This window comes from Aquarana catesbeiana, linkage group LG03, assembly GCF_042186555.1.
Source record: "Aquarana catesbeiana isolate 2022-GZ linkage group LG03, ASM4218655v1, whole genome shotgun sequence".
Taxonomy (NCBI): Eukaryota; Metazoa; Chordata; class Amphibia; order Anura; family Ranidae; genus Aquarana; species Aquarana catesbeiana.
The window spans coordinates 298,548,978-298,562,532 of record NC_133326.1 but is presented as its reverse complement, the minus strand read 5'-3'; positions in this window follow the sequence as shown (position 1 = coordinate 298,562,532).

Genomic DNA, 13,555 nt, shown 5'->3' with positions numbered 1-13,555 from the left:
TGAAGCTCTTCGCAAAGGTTCTGGCTGGGAGACTGAAGGAGAGAATGGCATCCCTGGTTCATGCAGATCAAGCGGGTTTCATACCCGGGAGACAGAGCAGAGACAACGGTGTACGAGCAGCGCTCCTTCTGGAGTTAGGTAAACGCAAGGGACCCCCAGTTCTATTCCTGTCAGTTGATGCGGAAAAAGCGTTTGACAGGGTAGACTGGGGGTTCATGTTGAAAACGTTGGAAGTTATGGGGGTGGGGCAGAGGTATATCTCCTGGGTGAGGTCCCTTTATAGTCACCCTATGGCTACAGTTAGGGTCAATGGGGTATTATCAGAGCCTCTGGAGATGAAAAACGGCACTAGGCAGGGGTGTCCGTTGTCCCCTCTACTGTTTGTTCTGTCTCTTGAGCCTCTCCTCGCTACCATTCGCAACGACCCAGATTGCAACGGGGTGGGAACGGGAGGGGAGGAGCACAAACTCGCGGCGTTTGCCGACGATATACTATTTTTTATTACCAACCCCAGAATCACCCTCCCGAACCTGCTCCGAGTAATCAGAGGGTACGGGGAACTATCAAATTTCAAAGTCAATTTGAAAAAGTCGGAGATCCTAAATATTAGCGTAGACAAGGACGAGGCCTCCCACCTCGCTCAGGTATTTCCATTTCCCTGGAAAGAGGAAATTAAATATCTAGGGGTAAAACTCTCCAACTCCATAAATGGATTGTATCATAAAAATTATTTACCACTGCTGGATGAGATTAGGCAGGAAACTAGAAGGTTAGCTACGAGACCGCTCTCGTGGCTTGGTCGCGTGAATGCGGTTAAGATGATACTGACCCCTAAGATACTTTTTAAATTCCAGATGCTCCCCATCCCACTTCCTCTGTATTACTTTGGAGCCTTAAGGAGACTGGTGGCGAGTTTTGTCTGGGGGGGCAAAAAACCACGTATTTCTTACGTGGTTTTGAGTAGGGGGAAAAAAAAGGGGGGGCTGGCCCTACCGGACTTTTATAGATATTACATATCAATCACAATATCACGGGTTATTGAATGGTCCAAAAAGGATACTGAAAAAAGATGGGTCAGATTAGAACACTACATGAGTAACACTGATTTACGTAGGAAAGTATGGAATCCACCAAAATATCGAGCACTGGGCACTAACACAGCGGTTTTGACACAAAACACTCTTAAATGTTGGGATTTGGTACACACACAGAATAAGTGGACATTTAACTCACCTTTAATTTACATGAAAGATAATCCTTTTTTTGAGCCAGGGACGAGGGAGGTGGGGGGGAATTGGTTAAAAGACGAAGGTATCCAACTTAAAAACTTCCTTAGTAACAATGGAAGCTTACGCACATTCTCCGAGTTAAAGGCAGACTCGGGGTTCTGGACGTGTGGAGGTACCTTCAGCTCTCGCACTTCACTGAAAAGCTCCCAGGGCCACTTAGGGGTGAAGGGGAATACAGACCACTCGAGCAGCTCTGTGAGAGGGAGCAGCCGCGTGGGACTATCTCACAAATCTATAGGATCTTGGGCACGAGACTGGAGCTGGAGGTGCCCCCGTACATCAGAAAGTGGGAACGGGAATTAGGTTCACAATGTGGTGAAGTCACCCTAGAGAAGATTTTGAAATTGGTACATTTGGCAGCACAGGATTCCAGGAGAATGGAAACTCACTATAAATGTTTGGCAAGATGGTACGCCACCCCAGACAGACTCGCCAAAATGGACAACACCAAATCCAACTTATGTTGGAGGGGCTGCACCTCTATAGGTTCGATGGCCCACATGTGGTGGGAATGCCACGTTATTAAAACTTTTTGGGGAAAAATCATAAGTTTGATCAAGGTAATTACAGGAGAGGTTATCCCGATAGATCCATGGGTATGCCTTTTTCACGGCACGTCAAAGACGGTGAGGAGTTATCGCTCCTCTATGGTAGCCATACTGCTGGATGCGGCTAAAAAGCAGATAGCAACAAAATGGCTAGACCCGGCTGCACCAAATATCCGGGACTGGCTACTTAGCGTTAACGAGGTGTACAACGTTGAAATTATAGATAGCAGAGGAATTGTCCCTGGGGAGGGAGAGGTAGGAGAAGGTAAATGGGAGGGATGGCAAAGGTATAAAAAGACTTGGAGTTTTGCCGAGCAATTTATAGATAGTACTTAGGGGGCCGGCGAAGTGGACAGTGACATGAGTCCATCAATGTATTAGCAGCTGTCCTCTAGATCCTCCTGCAGGAACAGGGGTGGGCGGGATTGGGGGTTTTTGGGTGGGTAGGATGAACTCTGTTAATGAATTTGTTATCTTTTTCTTTTTTTGTATTTGGTTGAGTTCGGTTTTTTATGGAGAAACAGTAAATAAAGTATTTAAAAGAAGAAGGGAAAAAAGAAAAAGAAAAGAAAAAAGAAGCTACACATGATGTGAAAATCAAAAGAGACAGAATTGACACTGATAAAGTGGAGGAAGTCTCTAATGGAATCACTGAGGTGGCAGAAGAAAAAAAAAAAAAAAAAAAAAAAAATCTACCAGCGCTACATGTGCAATATAACAAAATGTGCAAAAGACTGCAATAAATAAAACTTCCAGTGCAAAGTGCAAAATAATGTAAACAAGATGTAATGCGGTGTGTAGCATACACACAGCAATCATGCAGCAATCAAATTGTGCAAGCTGCAAGAAATGTAACAAAAGTCCAAATCATTCCAAGATGTGCAAAAATGCGATGCGATAAAAATGTGAGTAGAATTAGGTGGCGGTATTTCTTCTTTAAGGCCCCTTTCACACTGGGGTGGTAGGGGGCGTCGGCGGTAAAACAGCGCTATTTTTAGCGCTGTTTTACCACGGTATTCGGCCGCTAGCGGTGCGGTTTTAACCCCCCGCTGGCGGCTGAAAAAGGGTTAAATCCACTCGTATAGCGTGGCTATAGCCGCTGTATTGCCGCGGTATAGCCGCGCTGTCCCATTGATTTCAATGGGCAGGAGCGGTTTAGGAGCGGTGAATACACCGCTCCTTCACCCCTCCAAAGATGCGGCTGACAGGAGATTTTTTCTTCTCCTGCCAGCGCACCGCTTCAGTGTGAAAGCCCTCGGGCTTTCACACTGAACAAACAGCGGAGGCTGTTTTGGGGCGGTTTGCAGGCGGTATTTTTAGCGCAATAACGCCTGCAAACCGCCCCAGTGTGAAAGGGGCCTTAGTAAGTGAATGTTTCAAATATCAAAGTGGGGTGCTTGGAAAAATAAATGTCTCCTCTTCGTGTAAAGATCACACACTAGGAAGAAGTGGCCTCTTACCTTGCGGTAATGAGGTAACCGCATAAGATTAAATACTGGTAATGTCTGCCTCTTCCTTGTGTTCCTGGACAATATCTTGGTCTCTCAGTGGATGCAGAAGGAGTAATGAAAGAAAGGGGGTACTAGATAGTGTAGTATTTTTTCAACAGTGGTTGATTTTATTCAAACAACATGAAGGTACTCACATAATACAGCAGAGTAAAAGCGCTTGTCTCCACGAGCGGCAAGCTCATTGCCCTACGTCAGCATAGAGTGCCTATCCCTTCCCTACGCGTGACGTCATGATCACGAGACTTCTTCAGGGGATAGAGGGAAGGCACTAAAGATGTCTTAAATAGTCTATACTATTGCTTCTAATGAGCGGCCATTTTCTTGTGGCTTAATGTGATAATAATATAGTGGCCATTTTCCAAGGGATCAAGGGCGCGGCCATTTTTTTTGGTTATCATTACCTATATGGCGTAGCCCTAGATAAGAGTGTCATTAGTGCTAACCGAGCATGGCAGTACGCTGAATACTATTGTAGTGTAGGCTATGACACGGGACTGGTAAAAGACTGTCAGCAGAGCAATAAGGGCTGCGGGATGGAAGCTCAAAAAATACACTGACATAGTGGGCTAAAAATAAAATAAAAATTAACAAATATAAAGATAAAAATAGAATAAAACCTTATAGATATCCCTGAGGAAAAATGTGTTTATTAAAAACTGTAAAATACCGAATGGGTAGAATAGACCTCAGCACTGACGTATGCATAGAGAACAAGAATAAAAATAAGAATTAATGAAAATGAAAAAAAAAGAAAAAAATGAAAAAAATATATAAAAATAAAATAAAAATAAAAATATGTCTTGGTAGATTTGCAGTTGTGCCATACTCTTTCCATTTTTGGATGATGGATTGAACAGTGCTCCGTGAGATGTTCAAAGCTTGGGATATTTTTTTTCATAACCTAACCCTGCTGTAAACTTCTCCATAACCTTATACCTGACCTGTCTGGTGTGTTCCTTGGCCTTCATGATGCCGTTTGTTCAGTAAGGTTCTCTAACAACCCTCTGAGGGCTTCACAGAACAGCTGTATTTGTACTGAGAATAAATTACACACAGGTGGACTCTATTTACTAATTAGGTGACTTCTGAAGCCAATTGGTTCCACTAGATTTTAGTTAGGGGTATCAGAGTAAAGGGGGCTGAATACAAATGCACGCCACACTTTTCAGATATTTATTTGTAAAAGAACTGTGAAAACTATTTATCATTTTCCTTCCACTTCACAATTATGTGCCACTTTGTGTTGGTCTATCACATAAAATCCCAATAAAATACATTTATGTGGGGTGTAACATGACAAGATGTGGAAAATGTCAAGGGGTATGAATACTTTTTCAAGGCATTGTATATAGAAAAAAACAGTGCATTAGTATGGAAACTGTACTGTATGCAAGTGATCAGATTATTGTGTGAGGGTCTAACAGTGAAGAATCAGTGTAGTGATCTTAAATATAGGCCCAACACAAATACACCTTACTGTGTTACTGCTCAGGAAAGGAAGCTAGACACATGCTGTGTCAGAAATGTCCTGGTCACTTAGAAGAAACCTGACATAGAAACAGACACATTTCTATTTTTTTTTCACTAATACAGGAGGTATTCTTTGTAATGCATTACAAATTCAGAGCATATGTGGTGAGAATTAAAAACTCAGAAGTAGGGATAAGCCGAACACCCCCCCCGGTTCAGTTCACACCAGAACCTGCGAATGGACCGAAAATTCGCACAAATGTTAGAACCCTATTGAAGTCTATGGGACTCGAATGTTCGAAATCAAAAGTGCTAATTTTAAAGGCTAATTTGCATGAAATATATATAGAAAAAAACAGTGCATTAGTATGGAAACTGTACTGTATGCAAGTGATCAGATTATTGTGTGAGGGTCTAACGGTGAAGAATCAGTGTAGTGATCTTAAATATAGGCCCAACACAAATACACCTTACTGTGTTACTGCTCAGGAAAGGAAGCTAGATAAACCTGAAGGAATAAACCCCTTTTGACATCAATGTTTCTAAATTTAGCATCCTCTGTGGTTCTCCAATTCTGTCTACATGGGAATTAAACAGTTTTCACTCCATAACCCACTGAACAATTGTACTGCATTGCAATGAAAAGTTTACAATTAATTCCAGAGAACACTGGCTGTGATATCACTTTCCGTAACAGAAAGTCAAATGTCTTATATTAGTATTCCACTATACAAGCTTTCAGATCCATACAGGTCACCGTCATGCTGTGTCAGAAATGTCCTGGTCACTTAGAAGAAACCTGACATAGAAACAGACACATTTCTATTTTTTTTTCACTAATACAGGAGGTATTCTTTGTAATGCATTACAAATTCAGAGCATATGTGGTGAGAATTAAAAACTCAGAAGTAGGGATAAGCCGAACACCCCCCCCCGGTTCAGTTCACACCAGAACCTGCGAATGGACCGAAAATTTGCACAAATGTTAGAACCCTATTGAAGTCTATGGGACTCGAATGTTTGAAATCAAAAGTGCTAATTTTAAAGGCTAATTTGAATGGTATTGTCCTAAAAAGGGTTTGGGGACCCGGGTCCTGCCCCAGGGGACATGTATCAATGCAAAAAAAGTTTTAAAAACGGAAGTTTTTTCGGGAGCAGTGATTTTAACCACTTCAGCCCCGGACCATTATGCTGCCTAAGGACCAGAGGACTTTTTCCAATTTGGCACTGCGTCGCTTTAACTGCTAATTGCGCGCTCATGCAATGCTGTACCCAAACGAAATTTGCGTCTTTTTCTTCCCACAAATAGAGCTTTCTTTTGATGGTATTTGATCACCTCTGCGGTTTTTATTTTTTGTGCTATAAATGGAAAAAGACCAAAAATTTGGGAAAAAAAAATGATATTTTCTACTTTTTGTTATAAAAAAAATCCAATAAACTCAATTTTAGTCATACATTTAGGCCAAAATGTATTCGGCCACTTGTCTTTGGTAAAAAAATGTCAATAAGCGTATATTTATTGGTTTGCGCAAAAGTTATAGCGTCTACAAGCTAGGGTACATTTTCTGGAATTTACACAGCTTTTAGTTTATGACTGCTTATGTCATTTCTTGAGGTGCTAAAATGGCAGGGCAGTACAACCCCCCCCCCAAATTACCCCATTTTGGAAAGTAGACACCCCAAGGAAATTGCTGAGAGGCATGTTGAGCCCATTGAATATTAATTTTTTTTGTCCCAAGTGATTGAATAGTGACAAAAAAAATACAAAAAGTTGTCACTAAATGATATATTGCTCACACAGGCCATGGGCATATGTGGAATTGCACCCCAAAATACATTTAGCTGCTTCTCCTGAGTATGGGGATACCACATGTGTGGGACTTTTTGGGAGCCTAGCTGTGTACGGGGCCCCGAAAACCAAACACCGCCTTCAGGATTTCTAAGGGTGTAAATTTTTGATTTCACTCTTCACTGCCTATTACAGTTTCGGAGGCCATGGAATGCCCAGGTGGCACAAAACCCCCCCAAATGACTCCATTTTGGAGAGTAGACACCCCAAGCTATTTGCTGAGAGGCATGGTGAGTATTTTGCAGCTCTCATTTGTTTTTGAAAATTAAGAAAGACAAGAAAAAACTTTTTTTTTTCTTTTTTCAATTTTCAAAACTTTGTGACAAAAATTAAGGTCTGCAAAATACTCACCTCTCAGCAAATAGCTTGGGGTGTCTACTTTCCAAAATGGGGTCATTTGGGGGGGGGGGGGGGGGTTTGTGCCACCTGGGCATTCCATGGCCTCCGAAACTGTGATATGCAGTGAAGAGTGAAATCAAAAATTTACGCCCTTAGTAAGCCTGAAGGCAGTGCTTGGTTTTCGGGGTCCCGTACGCGGCTAGGCTCCCAAAAAGTCTCACACATGTGGTATCCCCGTACTCAGGTGAAGCAACAGAATGTATTTTGGGGTGTAATTTCACATATTCCCATGGCATGTTTGAGCAATATATCATTTAGTGACAACTTTGTGCAAAAAAAAAAAAAAAATTTGTCTCTTTCCCGCAACTTGTGTCACAATATAAAATATTCCATGGACTTGACATGACTCTCAGCAAATAGCTTGGGGTATCTACTTTCCAAAATGGGGTCATTTGGGGGGGGTTGAACTGTCCTGGCATTTTATGCACAACATTTAGAAGCTTATGACACACATCATCCACTCTTCTAACCACTTGAAGACAAAGCCCTTTCTGACACTTTTAGTTTACATGAAAAAATTATTTTTTTTGCAAGAAAATTACTTTGAACCCCCAAACATTATATATTTTTTTAAAGCAAATGCCCTACAGATTAAAATGGTGGGTGTTTCATTTTATTTTTTCACACAGTATTTGCGCAGCGATTTTTCAAACGCATTTTTTGGGGAAAAAACACACTTTTTTAAATTTTAATGCACTAAAACACACTAAATTGCCCAAATGTTTGATGAAATAAAAAAGATGATCTTAGGCCGAGTACATGGATAGCAAACATGACATGCTTTAAAATTGCGCACAAACGTGCAGTGGCGACAAACTAAATATATTTTTAAAAGCCTTTAAAAGTCTTTACAGGTTACCACTTTAGATTTACAGAGGAGGTCTACTGCTAAAATTACTGCTCTCGATCTGACGTTCGCGGTGACACCTCACATGCATGGTGCAATTGCTGTTTCAATTTGACGCCAGACCGACGCTTGCATTCGCCTTTGCGCGAGAGCAGGGGGGGACAGGGGTGCTTTTTTTATTTATTTTTTTTTTTTATTATTTTTTTGTTTTTTTATCTTATTTTTAAACTGTTCCTTTCATTTTTTTTTTAATCATTTTTATTGTTATCTCAGGGAATGTAAATATCCCCCATGATAGCAATAGGTAGTGACAGGTACTCTTTTTTGAAAAAATTGGGGTCTATTAGACCCTAGATCTCTCCTCTGCCCTCAAAGCATCTGACCACACCAAGATCGGTGTGATAAAATGCTTTTCCAATTTCCCAATGGCGCTGTTTACATCCGATGAAATCTAAGTCATGAAATGCTCGTAGCTTCCGGTTTCTTAGGCCATAGAGATGTTTGGAGCCACTCTGGTCTCTGATCAGCTCTATGGTCAGCTGGCTGAATCACCGGCTGCATTCTCAGGTTCCCTGTTGAGACAGGAGAGCCAGAGAAAAACACGGAAGACGGTGGTGGGGGGGGGCATTCCCTCCCACTGCTTGTAAAAGCAGTCTAGAGGCTAATTAGCCACTAGGATTGCTTTTACATGAAAGCCGACCGCTGGCTGAAAAGAATGATACCAAGATGATACCTAAACCTGCAGGCATCATTCTGGTATAACCACTCAAAGTTGTGAATGGCGTACCTGAAGACAAAAAAATGGTTAACAATAAAACACAGTAAACGGTAAAGTATAAAATATTGCATACCTGAAAAGCAAACATGATAAAACATAATAACAATAAAACATTGCAGAATAGAATACAGTAAAAAAGAGCAGAACAATAGAGAGAGAATAGAGAGAGAGAGAACAATAAAATGACAACTATTTTTTTTTATTTTATATATATATTTTTTTCTTTACACTTTTTTTTGTAACTAACTTTTATAACTGTAACCGGTTCCAGGTTTGGGTCTCTCAAAATGCGATGGCATCTTGGGAGACCCTGTGAAAGTGTGCCTAGTCTGTGCAGTGCTGTACCCTACGCTAATACTCAACTAGTGAATGATAGCGTTCAAAACATTGACCAATGCAAAGACCAGGATTGTCAGGACAGGAGGGACAATAATAGCGGGTGTCACGCCTATATCTGCGCTTGCTGCAGACACAACATCTTTTTTGGGGGGGTTCGCTGGGTAGGGGTACTCGGGAGGACATAAAGAAAATGCCTCTCATGCAGCCGACTGCATTTGGTTGGGGATGTGAATGGGGGAAGTACGGGCACTGCAGAAGTGGTGGGTTCCCAATTAGGATTGGCGAATGCAGCAGGAAGGGCATTATGGGCACGACGGGCCTGTGTTTGTCTTCTTCTTGGTGGCAGCAGGACACTACTTGTGCTTGCCACCTCACCAGCTTAAACTGCATTTATGGGACTCGCCACGTCACCAAGTGTTACTGCAGTGCTGGTTTGACTACGACCGGGGTGTACTAGGCCGCTGGTGCTTGCCAGTTCACCAAAACGCTACCAAAAAAACTGTTAGCGATCGCAGGGATCAGGCCTGACTCTGCGAATGCTGCAGTTATGCGTTTAGTGTTTTGTAAGTGACAGTGATCGATCGATAGTGCACTTGGGTGGGCTGGGCCAGGCGGAGGGGAAAAACGCAGGTGCTAGTAGGTATCTTGGCTGATCCCGCTAACACTGCGTTTTTGGGAACCCTAAACTGCTGGGGACGCTAGTATAGATCTGATCGGATCAGATATTGATCCGTTCAGATACTATACCACTAAGGGAGGCGTATGCTGCGTGCGTGGGTGTTAGCGGTACTGGCGCTAACCTGACGCTGCTTGGGGCTGGTGCTTGCCAGTTCACCAAAACGCTACCAAAAAAACGGTTAGCGATCGCAGGGATCAGGCCTGACTCTGCGAACACTGCAGTTATGCGTTTAGTGTTTTGTAAGTGACAGTGATCGATCGATACTGCACTTGGGTGGGCTGGGTTGGGCCGGGCGGAGGGGCAAAATGCAGGTGCTAGCAGGTATCTGGGCTGATTCTGCTAACACTGCGTTTTTGGGAACCCTAAACTGCTGGGGAAGCTAGTATAGATCTGATCGGATCAGATATTGATCCGTTCAGATACTATACCAACAAGGGAGGTGTACGGTGCGTGCGTGGGTGTTAGCGGTACTGGCGCTAACCTGACGCTGCCTGGGGCTGGTGCTTGCCAGTTCACCAAAATGCTACCAAAAAAACTGTTAGAGATGGCAGGGATCAGGCCTGACTCTGCGAACGCTGCAGTTATGCGTTTTGTAAGTGACAGTGATCGATCGATTTTGGGAACCCTAAACTGCTGGGGACGCTAGTATAGATCTGATCAGATCAGATATTGATCCGTACAGATACTATACCACTAAAGGAGGCGTATGCTGCATGCGTGGGTGTTAGCGGTACTGGTGCTAATCTGACGCTGCCTGGGGCGACGCATATCACCGCCGGGCAATCAGGGGGCTAAACCTTTATTCGGTAATAAACGGCGGGTGCCCTGACACTATAAAAAATAAACGAACTAACCAGCGTCACCCGTAACACTTATACGGTGATCAGTGGCGAAAGGGTTAACTAGGGGGCAATCAAGGGGTAAAACATTTATTAGGTAGTATATGGGGGTCCCTGTTGCTATAAAATGCTGACGGCGAACCTAAATATTTACGTCCCTAACTAGCATCACCAGCGACACTAATACAGCAATCAGAAAAATGATCGCTTAGCGACACTGGCGACAGGGGGTGATCAAGGGGTTAAAACTTTATTGGGGGGGTTACCCTAACTGCCCTACCACAGTAACTGTCACAAACTGACACCATGCAGTAATCAGAAAAAAAAAAAACTGCTTGGTGTCAGTGTGACAGGGGGGGGGGGAGGGATGATTGGGGGGTGATCGGGGGCGATCGGGGGGGGGATCGGGGTGTTTTGTGTGCCGGGCATGTTCTACTGAGTGTGTGTTTGTGCACTCACATTGATGTCTTCTCTCCTCGGCGCCGGAACGGAAAATACCGAGCCGAGGAGAGATGACATCATTTCCTTTGCTGCTGTTTAGCATACAGCAGCAAAGGAATGTTCTGATTGGCCAGCGGCGATCGCGAGGGGGGGCCACTAATGGATGGCCTCCCCCTCACCTCCGATCACCGGGGGACAAAAGAGGACCGATCGGACCCCCCACCCGTGGGAGGCAGATCACGTATATGTATGTGATTCTGCCTGCCGTGCCGCCTTGCCGATGTAAATCGGCGTGAGGCGGTCCTTAAGTGGTTAATGATGCTTAAAGTGAACAAAAAAAAAAGTGAAATATTCCTTTAAATATCGTACCTGGGGGGTGTCTATAGTATGCCTGTGAAGTGGCACGTGTTTCCCGTGGTTAGAACAGTCCCTACACAAAATGACATTTTTAAAGAAATAAAAGTCATTTAAAACTGCTTATGGCTTTAATGTAATGTCCGGTCCCTGTAATATGAATGAAAATCAGTGAGACAAATGGCATGGGTACCCCCCTCCCCCAGTCCATTACCAGGCCCTTTGGGTCTTGTATGCATATTAAGGGGAACCCCGCACCCAAATTAAAAAAAAGGAAAGGCGTGGGGCCCCAGGCCCTCTGAACAGCAGTATACAGGCGTTACAAACAAGACAAGGACTGTAGGTTTGTTGTTAAGTAGAATCTGTTTGTAATTTTGAACTGGTACATTTTTAAAGTGTAGCTCCAGCCAAAAAAATCTATTTTTAAGCTTTTTGGAAAACATAGGGAAGGGTTATCACCCCTGTGACATTTGTTTTGCTGTCTGTGCACCTCTTCAGAAGATTTTACCTCACTTTCTGTCCCAATGACAAATGTTTTTTGACAATTTGGGGTTTTTAGTGAAACAAGGATTGCTGATAAAGCATCAGTGGAAAGGAGACACGTTTTTCCCATATTAACTCTAATGCCCCGTACACAAGGTCGGATTTTCCGATGGAAAATGTTCGATTGGAGCGTGTTGTTGGAAATTCCGACCGTGTGTGGGCTCCATCGGACATTTTCCATCGGATTTTCCGACACACAAAGTTGGAGAGCAGGAGATAAAATTTTCCGACAACAAAATCCGTTGTCGGAAATTCCGATCATGTGTACACAAATCCGACGGACAAAGTGCCACACATGCTCAGAATAAATAAAGAGATGAAAGCTATTGGCCACTGCCCCGTTTATAGTCCCGACGTACGTGTTTTACGTCACCGCGTTCAGAACGATCGGATTTTCCGACAACTTTGTGTGACCGTGTGTATGCAAGACAAGTTTGAGCCAACATCCGTCTGAAAAAATCCTAGGATTTTGTTGTCGGAATGTCCGAACAAAGTCCGACCGTGTGTACGGGGCATTACAGGAGAGAATTTCCCTTCCTAGGGGTAGATTTCATCTCACTTCCTGTTGTCTCCTTCCGTTTGCAAGTAGGAGTCATTTGTAGGTTGGATGTTTGAAAGTAGGGGCTTGCCCTATATATTCTGCAGAAATTGGGGCCTTAGGTGTTGGTGTTGCCACAACACTGTAAGCCCTCAAAGTTACTCTTGGTGGGCGCAGAAACGGGCTCTGCTGTGAAATATTAGATCAAGAATTGTAATTACATGCCCCTGTTGAACAGGGTCAGAAAAATTGGGCCTTTGGTGGTGGTGGTGGTGGTGTTGCCACAACACTGCAAGTCCTCACAGTTACTCTTGGTGGGCGCAGAAACGGGCCCTGCTGTGAAATATTAGATCAAGAATTGTAATTACATGTCCTTGTTGAACAGGGGCAGAAAAAGTTGGCCTTAGGCACTGGTGCCACAACACTGCAACCCCTCACAGATACTCTAGTTGGAGTGCAGGAATGAGCCCTCCTGTAAAATATTGCATCAAAAATTGTAATTACACGCCCCTGTTAAACAGGGGCTGAAAAATTGGGCCTTAGGCACTGGTGCTGGTGTCACAGCACTGCAACCCCTCACAGATACTCTAGTTGGAGCGCAGGAACGAGCCCTGCTGCAAAGTATTGCATCAAAAATTGTAAATTAAACAGGGGCTGAAAAATTGGGCCTTAGGCACTGGTGCTGGTGCCACAACACTGCAACCCCTCACAGATACTCTAGTTGGAGCGCAGGAACGAGCCCTGCTGCAAAGTATTGCATCAAAAATTGTAATTACACGCCCCTGTTAAACAGGGGCTGAAAAATTGGGCCTTAGGCACTGGTCCTGGTGCCACAACATTGCAACCCCTCACAAATACTCTAGTTGAGTGCAGCAACGAACCCTCCTTGCAAAATATTGCATCAAAAATTGTAATTACTCGCCCCTGTTAACCAGGGGCTGAAAAATTGGGCCTTAGCCACTGGTGGCGGTGCCCAGAACCAAAAATTCTTACAAGCTATCAGCATGATCATTGAGGAGGAAGAGGATAGTCACTCAGCATAACAGGATAGTCACTCAGCATCAGCATAGGCAGTCTTGAAGGGATCTGACATTTAAAAAAAAAATATTCGGTTACATCAGTAGCTTGGTA